The sequence below is a fragment of the Octopus sinensis genome, linkage group LG8 (genome assembly GCF_006345805.1).
Source record: "Octopus sinensis linkage group LG8, ASM634580v1, whole genome shotgun sequence".
Classification (NCBI taxonomy): domain Eukaryota; kingdom Metazoa; phylum Mollusca; class Cephalopoda; order Octopoda; family Octopodidae; genus Octopus; species Octopus sinensis.
The window spans coordinates 55,851,865-55,864,402 of NC_043004.1; the positions used below are offsets into that span (position 1 = coordinate 55,851,865).

Below are 12,538 nucleotides of genomic sequence, written 5' to 3' on the forward strand. Positions count from 1 at the left end.
TTATAAGGATGGATTTCCTAACTACATGGTTTTGGGTTCAGTCCCACTGTGTGGCACTTTGGGTAAGTGTCTTCTACTATAGCCCCGAGCCAACCGAAGCTTTGTGATTGAATTCGGTAGGTGGATGTGTGTATGTGTGCGTATAGCTGCTCAGTGCCTCTCCGAAAGAGAGAGAAGGGATTTATCAATGGTTCAACATTCTGCTGTTACTACTTACTGGCATTTCTAGAGTGTGCGCACACATACACACACGCATGTATGTATATATATATATATATACACACACACACATTATATATATATAAAAGAGGTAATGGTGTCATTGAGACCCAAAGGTGTCAGATAATGCAGAGTAAGTGCTATAGAGAGACCATAGTTAAGTTCCAGGTTTGGTGATTTTACGAATAAGGGGTTCAATGTTGGTCATATGTCAGCGTGTGTATATAAGAATTTTTTGCATAATGAGATAAAAAAAACCAAGGGTGTGTAGATATTAGAGCATTTATAGATAGATAGAAAGTCTATCTATAAATGTTCTAATATCTACACAGCCTTGGTTTTTTTATCTCATTATGCAAAAAAATTCTTATATATATGCGCAGGAGTGACTGTGTGGTAAGTAGCTTGCTAACCAGTCACATGGTTCTGGGTTCAGTCCCACTGCGTGGCACCTTGGGCAAGTGTCTTCTGCTATAGCCTCGGGCCGACCAAAGCCTTGTGAGTGGATTTGGTAGACAGAAACTGAAAGAAGCCTGTCATATATATGTATATATATATATATATATATAATATATATATATATATATATATATATATATATATATATATATGTGTGTGTGTGTGTGTGTATATGTTTGTCCCCCTAGCATTGCTTGACAACCGATGCTGGTGTGTTTATGTTCCTGTAACTTAGCGGTTCGGCAAAAGAGACCGATAGAATAAGTACTGGGCTTACAAAGAATAAGTCCCGGGGTCGATTTGCTCGACTAAAGGCGGTGCTCCAGCATGGCCGCAGTCAAATGACCGAAACAAGTAAAAGAGTAAAGAGTATACATATACACACACTTTACAACCACATGCATCTGGATTTAGTTCCACTGTGTAGTACCTTGGGTTAGTGTCTTCTACTAAAGCCTTGTCAGTAGATTTGGCAGACAGAAACTAAAAAGAACCTGTCATATATATATATGCATATTTTTGTGTATTTGTCCCCCCACCACCACCACTTGACAACTGTTGTTGGTGTACTTACATCCCAGCAAACTTAGCAGTTCAGCAAAAGTGTCTGATGGAATAAGTACTAGGCTAAAAAAAGTATTAGGGGCTGATTTGTTTCACTAATTCTTCAAGATGGTGCCCCAGCATGGCTGCAGTCAAATGACTGAATGAAGGAGAAAAGATTTATCGCTACCATCTTCTCTCTTTTTCAAAGGGGAGAGCCCTGTCTCTCCCCTGCAGCAAGACACCTGTACCTGTCTCCTTTTCATACTTGAACCTCCCACTACCTCATATAAAGCCACCTCCCTCAATATCACCACCCCGCTCAGTTGTGGGTTCTTGAGTGCCTGTCACTTGATGATCTCACTGGTACCAGTGCCATGTAAGAAACACCAAGAACATTCTGTGAAGTGGTTGACATTCAGAAGGGTATCCAGCTGTAGAAACCATATCAAAGTACACTTGGGAGCTTGGTACAGTTCTCTGTCTTACCAGCTCCTGCTGAACTGTCCAAACTATGCCTATTTCTTTACTGCCCACAAGGGGCTAAACATAGAGGGAACAAACAAGGACAGATAAACGGATTATGTCGATTATATCGACTCCAGTGGGTAACTGGTACTTATTTAATCGACCCCGAAAGGATGAAAGGCTAAGTCGACCTCGGCGGAATTTGAACTCAGAACGTAACGGCAGATAAAATACGGCTACGCATATCGCCTGGCGTGCTAACGTTTCTGCCAGCTCGCCGCTATGCCAGCATGGAAAACAGATGTTACATGATGAGTATGAGGATGTCCGTGATACACTACTGCCACAATTTTTGTTGACTGCTTACTTGCTGGTTCTTGCTTGAGGGAGCTGAGGCAATCTCAGATTAGTGGTCCCAGAGATGTCTTCATGTGTAGAGCTGGCCAGGTCCACCAGTGCTTTCCATTGCTTAAGGAATTTTTTCTTTAGTTGAATAAGCTCCCATTAGTCTTGTCACTTTTCTCATTGCTGTTCTTGCTACTGTTGTAATTGTTATTAATTTTGTTCTTCACTTTCAGATGACAGTGGTTTCTTTTCTTTTCTCTGATGTCATCTTTACTCCTTTACTCGTTTGAGTCATTTGACTGTGGCCATGCTGGAGCACCACCTTTAGTCGAGCAAATCGACCCCAGGACTTATTCTTTGTAAGCCTAGTACTTATTCTATCAGTCTCTTTGCCGAACCACTAAGTTATGGGGACGTAAACACACCAGCATCGGTTGTCAAGTGATATTGGGAGGACAAACACAGACACACAAACGTATACACACAGACATACACATATACATATATATATATTATATATATATATATGCACATATATACAACGGGCTTCTTTCAGTTTCTATTTACCAAATCCACTCACAAGGCTTTTTGGTCTACTCAAGGCTGTAGTAGAAGACACTTGCTGAAGGTACCACGCAGTGTGACTGAACCCAGAACCACGTGGTTCGTAAGCAAGCTACTTACCACACAGCCACTCCTAGTCACAGTAATAGCATCACTGTTATTTGCTGAACAGATGCTTGACACATTCATTGCTTCACCTACCTCTCTCTTTGTTTCTATTAAATACTCTTTCACTCCTTGTGTTTTTCATTTGTCCTTGGTGAATATTTTTATTTTTGCAAAATAATGGCATTAATCAAACAGTAGCACTTTCTCTAGACCCAGATAAAATAATACAAGCTGGAAATGGCAGTAACAGAGATGTGGCTGAAATTGGGGTGACATGCATTCATCAATAGTAAAATGATGGCTTCAAGTGTTACACTATAGGTATCAAGCAATTGACAATCCTGCTTCATAGAGTGTGGAAATTTGATTAGAAATTTGGTTCAGTAAAATATACAAAGATATATTCAATAAATAGAATTAGTAACACCCAGTAATATCAAGGTACATAACGGAAAAGAATTTGTAACTCTAGTTATTATCAGGTACTGAACAGTATATGCTTCGATAAACAGATATAATATGACTGCTTCCAAGCAAGGCAATATCTCCCTTTGGCCAGATATGATTTTACAGGAGACTGGAAATGAATGATATCCATTTACAATAATCATGCGATGTCAAGGAAAAGAGACACAAACATATACTCACACATACATACATTATGGATAAATACACACACACCACACACACACACATATATATATATATCATAAACCACAGACGCTCGATGTATGTGCTTTGCTTATTTGCTTATAAGCTGCAGTGAGGATGATTCCCTCAAAGCACCAGGTGTTAAAACACCTAAAAGTTATAGACAAGTGAGACAACTCATCCCAAATCCCATGCAGGAGTGATGGACATTGATGTTTGGCCGTTTCTGAAGATTATCTGCATCACATACCTGAACTAAATCAAGGGTGAACTGAATTACCAGTCCATGACTATATACAAATAGTAGAAAAGCTATTTGCTAGTATGCCCCAATGATGCATACGTTAGAATAAATTCAAATATGCATTAGAAGCAGTGCAAATGTTGTAAACATTATTGACTACACATACTTAACCCTTCATATCCGGCCAGAAGTATTCTGCCTATTTTATTTTCAAAATGGCCAGATCTGGTCTCTCACACCAACCCTACATTATCCTTTTAGAAATTAACAGCTACCTCATCAAAATCTCATAGCTACAAGATAATGCACAATTAGTTCAAAACAATGTAGATGAAGAAGCATTAATTTTGGCAGAATAATGCTAACACTAAAGGGTTAAAGAACATACTTTGCTTGTTCACCGGTAGGCTGTGACTCCCTCAAAGCACTGGAAGTTAAAACACCTGAAAGTCATAGAATGGCAAAACAACTCACACCAAATCTCAAACAATGAGCTTCTTTCAGTTTCCATCGACCAAATCTGTTCACATGGCCTTGGTCACCCCAGGGTTATAGTAGAAGAGACTTATCCAAGGCAGAATGCAGTGGAACTGAACCTGAAATCGTATGGTCGGGAAGCAAACTTCTTAACCACAAATCCATACCTGCATCTTAATGATAACTTTAAGGATGCTAAAAGCTGTTAATGTTATGCAGTACATTATAATGTATACAAGGCTACTTTTTGCTAATTACATGCGAGGGGAATGACGATGGGGAACTTGTAAAAGGGAGTATACAGAAAAAAGATAAAAAGAATCATGGCTCTGCGTGGTTGTTTGACTTGTAAAAAATTAAATTTCTCTCATATTATGCTCAACACATTGTGTAAGGCAATGTGGTCCTTATTTTACTGTGCTCAGAGAAAAAAAGCAAGGGGGGCCATCCCAGCTATGAACGTCTTTGATCATAGGTCTAGTTTATGATTGCAAGTAATAGGCAAAATTTCCTTTCCCAGTTTTCATGGCGTATATATTCCCTACCTGGACAGGACGCTGGTCCATCACACGATTACTCATCTTTGCCAGCTTTGTGGAATGGAGCAACGTGAAGTGAAGTGGTTCGCTCAAGAACGCAACGTGTCGTCCTGTCCAGGACTCAAAACCACAATCTTACAATCATGAGTCCAACACCCTAACCACTAAGCCACCAGCCAGGTGCTAATAAACAACAAGGTAATGCAATTCTAATTCTCTGCCCGCTTTAAATAAAAAAAAAAACCTGTAGACTATTTAAAGCTGAACATTATAATAGACACAGCATAAAGCATTTCAATTTCCACAGCAAAAAAAAAATATTTTATGCATGCGAGTTAAAAAAAAAAAATCTGCGCTTATTTAAATTATGTGTAGATATCAAACATACTGTTATTATCGTTGGATATGAAACGGTTAACACCCCTGCCACTATAATTTAGAGGAGTTTACATATAAAATCTATAATAATTACAGATAGCAACTGTTAGAGACATCGTGTTCTTCAAGCTAACATTTTAATAAAACGCAAAAAAGAACAAAATAAATAATGGCATTAACATATTTAACATTAAGAAAAAAGAGTTATCTCCCTTATATCTGGAAATCTGAATTCACGACCCAAGTTCCGAAAGTCTTAGAGTGATAAGAAAATCAATATGATCGAGGCCCTTTTAACAGTTGGATCTTCAATTTAATGCAAATTTGATTATTCCGATAGATATATAACAAAAAGATGGTTGCCTTCTAAATGTTAGGAATTTGAGATACATTTTCTGTTAATATTCACTGCCTCAGTGAATTTTATAGTAAGGAGATGATCATTATGTTTAGAGTAAGAATATTTTTACACTTGAATTATATTTTTATACGATAAAACAGGAATATCTTTGAAGATTTAGTTTCTTTATAGTAAGTTGGTTGTAGTTTATTCTCAGATCAGACCTTTAGAGAATAAAGGCATTCCTTTCTTTTAAAGGAATCACAGAATACAGTAGCCAAAGTGTCCTCACCTTTTTTTTTTATCGAGACGGTAAAGTGTAATTTGGCTGCTATATCTAGCAATTCCCTGTATAGAGGTGAAGAGCCAATCTCTCATTTTGATGTGTAACGATTCCGAGTGTTAACGTCAATAAGTCATAAATATAAAATAGCTTTCAGAGCAAAAACGGAACCTAAAGAGCATTAAAGAAATTCTATATACCTGTTCCTTTTTCTTTACTTCAATTTCGCCTCTCAGATTATTATTTTTATTACTATTATTATTATTATTATTATTATTATTATTATTATTATTATTATTATTAAGGTGGCAAGCTGACAGAGTCATTAACATGCAGGGCAACATCCTTTTTTTTTTTTTTTTTACTTGTTTCAGTCATTTTGACTGCGGCCATGCTGGAGCACCGCCTTTAATCGAGCAACTCGACCCCGAGACTTATTCTTAGTAAGCCCAGTACTTATTCTATCTGTCTCTTGCCGAACCGCTAAGTGACGGGGACGTAAACACACCAGCATCGGTTGTCAAGCAATGTTAGGGGGACAAACACAGACACACAAACGTACACGCACATACATATATATATATATATACGACGGGCTACTTTCAGTTTCCGTCTACCAAATCCACTCACAAGGCATTGGTTGGCCCGGGGCTATAGCAGAAGACACTTGCCAAAGATGCCACGCAGTGGGACTGAACCCGGAACCATGTGGTTGGTTAGCAAGCTACTTACCACACAGCCACTCCTGCACCTATATTGACATTTTGTCCAACTTTATGCTCAGAGTTCAAATTCTGTCAAGGTTGACTTTCCCTTTCATCCTTTAGGGGTTGATAAATTAATTACCACTTGAGTACTGGGGGTTGATGAAATTAACTAGACCCCTTCCCTGAAAATTTCAGGCCTTATGCCTTTAGTAGAAAGATTGGTGGCACATAAAAAGCACCATCTGAAAATGGCCGATGCCAGCGCTGCCTTGACTGGCTTCCGTGCCGGTGGCACATAAAAAGCACCAGCCGATCATGGCTGTTGCCAGTCTCCCCTGGCCCCCGGGCCAGTGGCTTGTAAAAAGCACCCACTACACTCACAGAGTGGTCAGCATTAGGAAGGGCATCAAGCTGTAGAAACACTGCCAGATCAGACTGGAGCCTGGTGCAGCCTCCTGGCTTCTCAGACCCCGGTTGAACCATCCAACCCATGCTAGCATGGAAAACGGACGTTAAACGATGATGATGATTATTATCATTATTATTAAGGCGGTGAAAATCCCACTGAGGTTGACTTCGCCTTTCATTCTTTCAGGGTCAATAAATTAAGTACCAGTGAAATTCTGGGGTTGATGTAATCAACTAGTCCCCTTCCCTAAAATTTCAGGCCCTGTGCCTATAATAGTAAAAATTATTAAGACAATGAGCTGGCAGAATTGTTAGCATGCTGCGTGAAATACTTAGCAGCATTTCATCTGTCTTTACGTTCTGAGTCCAAATTCCATGAAGGTTGACTTTGTCTTTCATCCTTTCAAGGTCGATAAAAGAAATACCAGTTGACTACTTGGGTCAATAATGTAATCAATTTACCCATTGCACTGAAATTGCTGGCCTTGTGCCAACATTTGAAATCATTATCATTATAGGCAGAATCACTAGAGTATTGGTTAAAAGACCTTCATTCTAGCCCTTTAACATCTGAGTTCAAACCCTGCTGAGGCTGACTTTATTTGTCATCCTTCCGAGTTCAATAAGCTAAAACACCAGTCAAGAACTGGTTTTGATGGTATCAATTGAACCCTTCCCCACGTACTTCAGACCTTGTGGTTAAGCATACATGAAGGCAGTGAGCGGACAGAGTTGCAAGCACACTGCACAAAGGACTTAGTATGTCACGTTTTTATGTTCTGAGTTCAAATTTCGTTGAGGTTGATTGTACCTTTTAATACCTTTGTGGTTGATAAAATATTTACCAGTCGACTAATCCTCACCCCTAAAATTTCAAGCCTTGTGCCTATCACTATGGGCACAAGACTTGAAAGAAATATTATAATGCATGCATATCTTAATCCTTTAACTACGAAATTAAATTTCATTGAACAGTAAAGTGAGTAGCCACATCAAAGTGACAGTTGAATGTCACTACTAGCTTAGCCCCAGGCAGATTCTCCACCAGCTGGTTTTCAATGCAATGTTCTGCATCCTTTATATACAATACATTGTTATCAGGGGGGAGCAGATCACAGGACTGGCCCAGTTTCAAGCTATTTGGCTCATCCTCAGCCGCGTGCACCTGTGCAGTGGAGTGATAGCTAAGATCCACTTTTGCCATTCATTAATATTCCAGTATGACGAGCGATGTTCGAAAAACCATAAATTTTATTAAATTCTTGAACATTTTCAAAATTAATTGAAACAAAAGTGATGCATTTCAGTAGAAGTGTGGTAACAAAAGGGTTAGATATCCCGACATTCCAGTAATGATGATAAATAGCTACCAAAAAAATAGAATTGGTATTTTCTACATGTTACCTTGCCTCAATAAATGGCATTTGAACAAAAATAAAGTTTCCATGAAAATGCTTCCCAAAGCTTTTGGCAGGAGTGGTTGTGTGGTAAGTAGCTTGCTAACCAACCACATGGTTCTGGGTTCAATCCCACTGCATGGCATCTTGGGCAAGTGTCTTCTGCTATAGCCCCGGGCCGACTAATGCCTTGTGAGTGGATTTGGTAGACGGAAACTGAAAGAAGCCCGTCGTATACATATATATATATATATATATATATATATATATATGTGTGTGTGTGTTTGTGTGTCTGTGTTTGTCCCCCTAGCATTGCTTGACAACCGATGCTGGTGTGTTTACGTCCCCGTCACTTAGCGGTTCGGCAAAAGAGACTGATAGAATAAGTACTGGGCTTACAAAGAATAAGTCCCGGGGTCGATTTGCTCGACTAAAGGCGGTAGCTCCAGCATGGCTGCAGTCAAATGACTGAAAAGAGTAAAAGAGTAGAGAGAGAGAGTGGATATATCTGATTTGCACAGCAAAAGGGTTAATATATTTTCCATTCTGCTGGCATGGTTGCACAGGTCCATAGTAAAGCATAATATTGTTCTTCACAATTCTAGAAGCCGTTGCTTTTCAGGGGCTAATAATCTTAAATCCGACTTTACCATTTATCTCATCTTTCTTATTCTTTGTCTGTCAGGGATACATTCCACTGTCAATATATGGTACTTTGCATCCTGTAGAAGTGATCAATATATAATACATATCCAGTAGAGCACAACAATCATCCCTGTATACATTGATTAATATCTTTAGAACCTAACCATCTTCTTTTGTATTCTACCTTTCACACAAGTTAGAATAGCACAGCCAACAGAACATACTCCAGAGTTGCAAAAAAAAAAAGATGTTGACCTAAACAACAAGGTTCGAACCACACAAAAAATTCAGATATCAATAAGCAAATATTTTTATATCTCTGTATTTGGTTTACATGCATACATACATAAATACACACACACACACACACACACACACACACACACACACACACACACACACACACACACACACACACCACACACACACACACACATACATACATACATACATACATACATACATACATACATACATACATACATACATACATACATATATGTCCCCCCACAACTTGTATGTATTTTTGCTTAAATTGCAGACAATGCTTTAACAGCATTTCAAAATGTACACCTCTGCAAAATGAAAAAAAAAAAAAATTACATATAAATACAAAGAAATGTGAATCCATTATATGACAAAAATCAATATCTCTCTAAGCTTAAACAAAAAAAACGAAAATAAATATATAAATAAATAAATAGACTGAAATACCTAATGGAAACAAAAGGAATTGTTATAAACTGAAATAATTCTTTGAGAGGATGATCCCACCTGGTGAGAATATTCCAATTCCCACATCAGATGTTAATTGTGTTTGAAGTTGCGAAGGTGGAATAGAATAAATGAGAAGTGAAGTATTGAAAGGTAGATATATACTGTACAAGGAAATCGATATAATTGTAATGTAGAGGCGCTGACGGTAACTAGGTGGAGGACGACAAGTATCAGATGTTAGTAGGTAATGCTATAGCCATATCATGAGGAGGCAGAATGAAGAAGTACTGAGATCATCATGTTTTCTTAGATCCACATGGTTCCAGGTTCAGTCCCACTGCGTGGCATCTTGGGCAAGTGCCTTCTGCTATAGCCCCGGGCCAACCAATGCCTTGTGAGTGGATTTGGTAGACAGAAATTGAAAGAAGCCTGTCGTATATATGTGTATATATATATATATGTGTGTGTGTGTTTGTCTCCCTAGCATTGCTTGACAACTGATGTTGGTGTGTTTACGTCCCCGTCACTTAGCGGTTCGGCAAAAGAGACCGATAGAATAAGTACTGGGCTTACAAAGAATAAGCCCCGGGGTCGATTTGCTCGACTAAAGGCGGTGCTCCAGCATGCCTGCAGTCAAATGACTGAAACAAGTAAAAGAGTAAAAGAGTATATAATGAACTTCTTTCAATTTCTGTCAACCAAATCAACTCACAAGGCTTTGATCAGCCTGAGGCTATTGTAGAAGACACTTCTTACCACACAGTCACATTGTATAAATACACTTTTCTTGTCATTGCTCTATGTACTATTCACCACTTGGTAATGTTACTTTAACTAAAGGGACACACTGTACAGTAGTGAGGGTTCTTTAGTTGTACAGGGTAGAAGGCAACATCACTAGTACTGGTGCTGTGATTAAATTCCCCCAGTATACTCCATAAAGTGGATGATAAAATAGGGCTGAGAGAAAACCCTTTAGTAATGTTCTGGACATGATAAACTCCATATGACTGGTGTCAAGATAATATGCTTCCAAGGCACTAAATAAAGTAGTGGTTAGGAAGAGTATCTAGTCATAGAAGTTACGCCAAAAGTGAAACTTATAAGCAAGATGTAGTCCTTTGACCAATCAATCAGGACAATGGTTCTGAATAAGGACTGATGTTTTTGTTTTGTAGAACACCCAAAACCTTTTGCAATGGCGATCAGAAATATATATAATGCTTGCAACAAGGTAGGGCTTATTAAAGGTACTTAAGGGGGGTCGTGTTATTGGCTACTAGAAGAACATATGAAGGAACTTCTAGTATATCATTCTTTGACCCATTTGATACCAACCTGCTTGAAAATAAACCTTGGTCCTCTGATACAAACTTTCTGTCTTAAGGTAACCGACATTAAAGGATTCCATAAAAATTTCATACTAATTGAGGTTCAAAACACCAGCTTATAATGACAGACTCATCATCAACATCATTCAATGTCCAGTCTCCATGCTGGCATGGGTTTCATGGTTTAACATGGAGCTGGATAGCAGGGAGCTGTCCAGATTCCAACTGCCTGTTGTGGCATAGTTTCTACAGCTGGGTGCCCTTCCTAATGCCAACCACTTTACAGAGTGTACTGGGTGCTTTTTACAGGTCACTGTCACAGGTGCATTAATGCATGGCTGCTTTTTAAGTAGCAAAGGCACAAGTGCCTTTTTTAAGTGGCACCAGAACATGCAAAGACAAGCCTGTGTGTGTGTGAAAGGCAGTGATTTTAATTAGTTTGATGTGTCTTACCAAGTACAGCAAATCGCCACTTCCCCCGGGTCCCTTATCATTTCCTCTTTCTTTAGTGATTCTGATAAATATTTAGAACAGCGGGACACTAGTCCCATTCAAATATTTAAAAAGAGGCACATGATGTGTGTATGTGTTTGTGTGTGTTGTGGGGGGAATGACATAAGAAAACAAGGATAATAAACTACTGCACAAAATTAATTTCCGTTTGATTAACCTTTTAGCTTGCTGAACTATTCCGTTAAATATAATGCCTTTTTATTCAAATTGTTTGAATTAATCATGCATTGTCTTATAACCTTGAGGTTTTGATGATGTGGTCGTTTATTTTTAGAATGTCAATGCGCAGGAGTGGCTGTGTGGTAAGTAGCTTGCTTACCAACCACATGTATATATATATGTATGTGTGTGTATATGTTTGTGTGTCCGTGTTTGTCCCCCTCGCATTGCTTGACAACTGATGCTGGTGTGTTTACGTCCCCGTAACTTAGCGGTTCGGCGAAAGAGACCAATAGAATAAGTACTAAGCTTACAAAGAATAAGTCCCGGGGTCGATTTGCTTGACTAAAGGCGGTGCTCCAGCATGGCCGCAGTCAAATGACTGAAACAAATAAAAGAGTAAAGAGTAAAGAGAGTAGGTTAGGTGTGAGAGGCCAAACATGGCCAGTTTGAATATAAAGCATGTAGAATATTTGGGCCAGATATGGCTGGTTTAAATGCTAAGGAGTGAAGGCAATATGACAATTGTAAAACACCATTCTGTGAAAGGGAATGCCAAGACACAAAAACTTGAGGACCCCATGGAAGAAGATATAGAAATATCAATATTCACTCGCGGAGTGGTTGGCGTTAGGAAGGGCATCCAGCTGTAGAAACACTGCCAGATCAGACTGGAGCCTGGTGCAGCCCGTGCTAGCGCAGAAAACGGACGTTGATGATGATGATGATGATGATGATGATGATGATGATGATGATGATGATTTGTTGTTATAGAAGAGAGAAACTGAAGAAAGGTATTTCAATAGTTTTAGTATCAGAGCTATTGAGACATCAACAAGAGAGCATGATGTGTTAGTTATAGTTTTACATTGACTTTTAAATCCATTTTCTTAAGTTAGCATAAATGGGATGGTTTCATGAACTCAAATGTTTCAACATGGATTTTTGCTTGAGTAATTCATATTTTAGTTAACAAGGTATATTCCCCAACACTGACATCCCACTATGGAGAAATGGTTGAGGGATTTCATGTTCTTTTAGTA

At 38.7% G+C, this 12,538-nt stretch overlaps 1 protein-coding gene across 2 annotated transcripts in view; it reads right to left on the bottom strand.

Moving 5' to 3' along the window:
• LOC115215174 (WASH complex subunit 5) overlaps positions 1-12,538 on the bottom strand; it is a 229,346-nt gene that overhangs the window by 186,468 nt on the left and 30,340 nt on the right. Inside the window, exon 1 of one of the 2 annotated variants that reach the window (XM_036505410.1) lies at positions 4,464-4,586. The exons of the other annotated variant lie outside the window; for it this stretch is intronic. The gene's annotated coding sequence lies outside the window, so the exon portion shown is untranslated. Of the gene's footprint in view, positions 1-4,463; positions 4,587-12,538 lie in introns of those variants that run through there. 2 annotated transcript variants of the gene reach the window in all.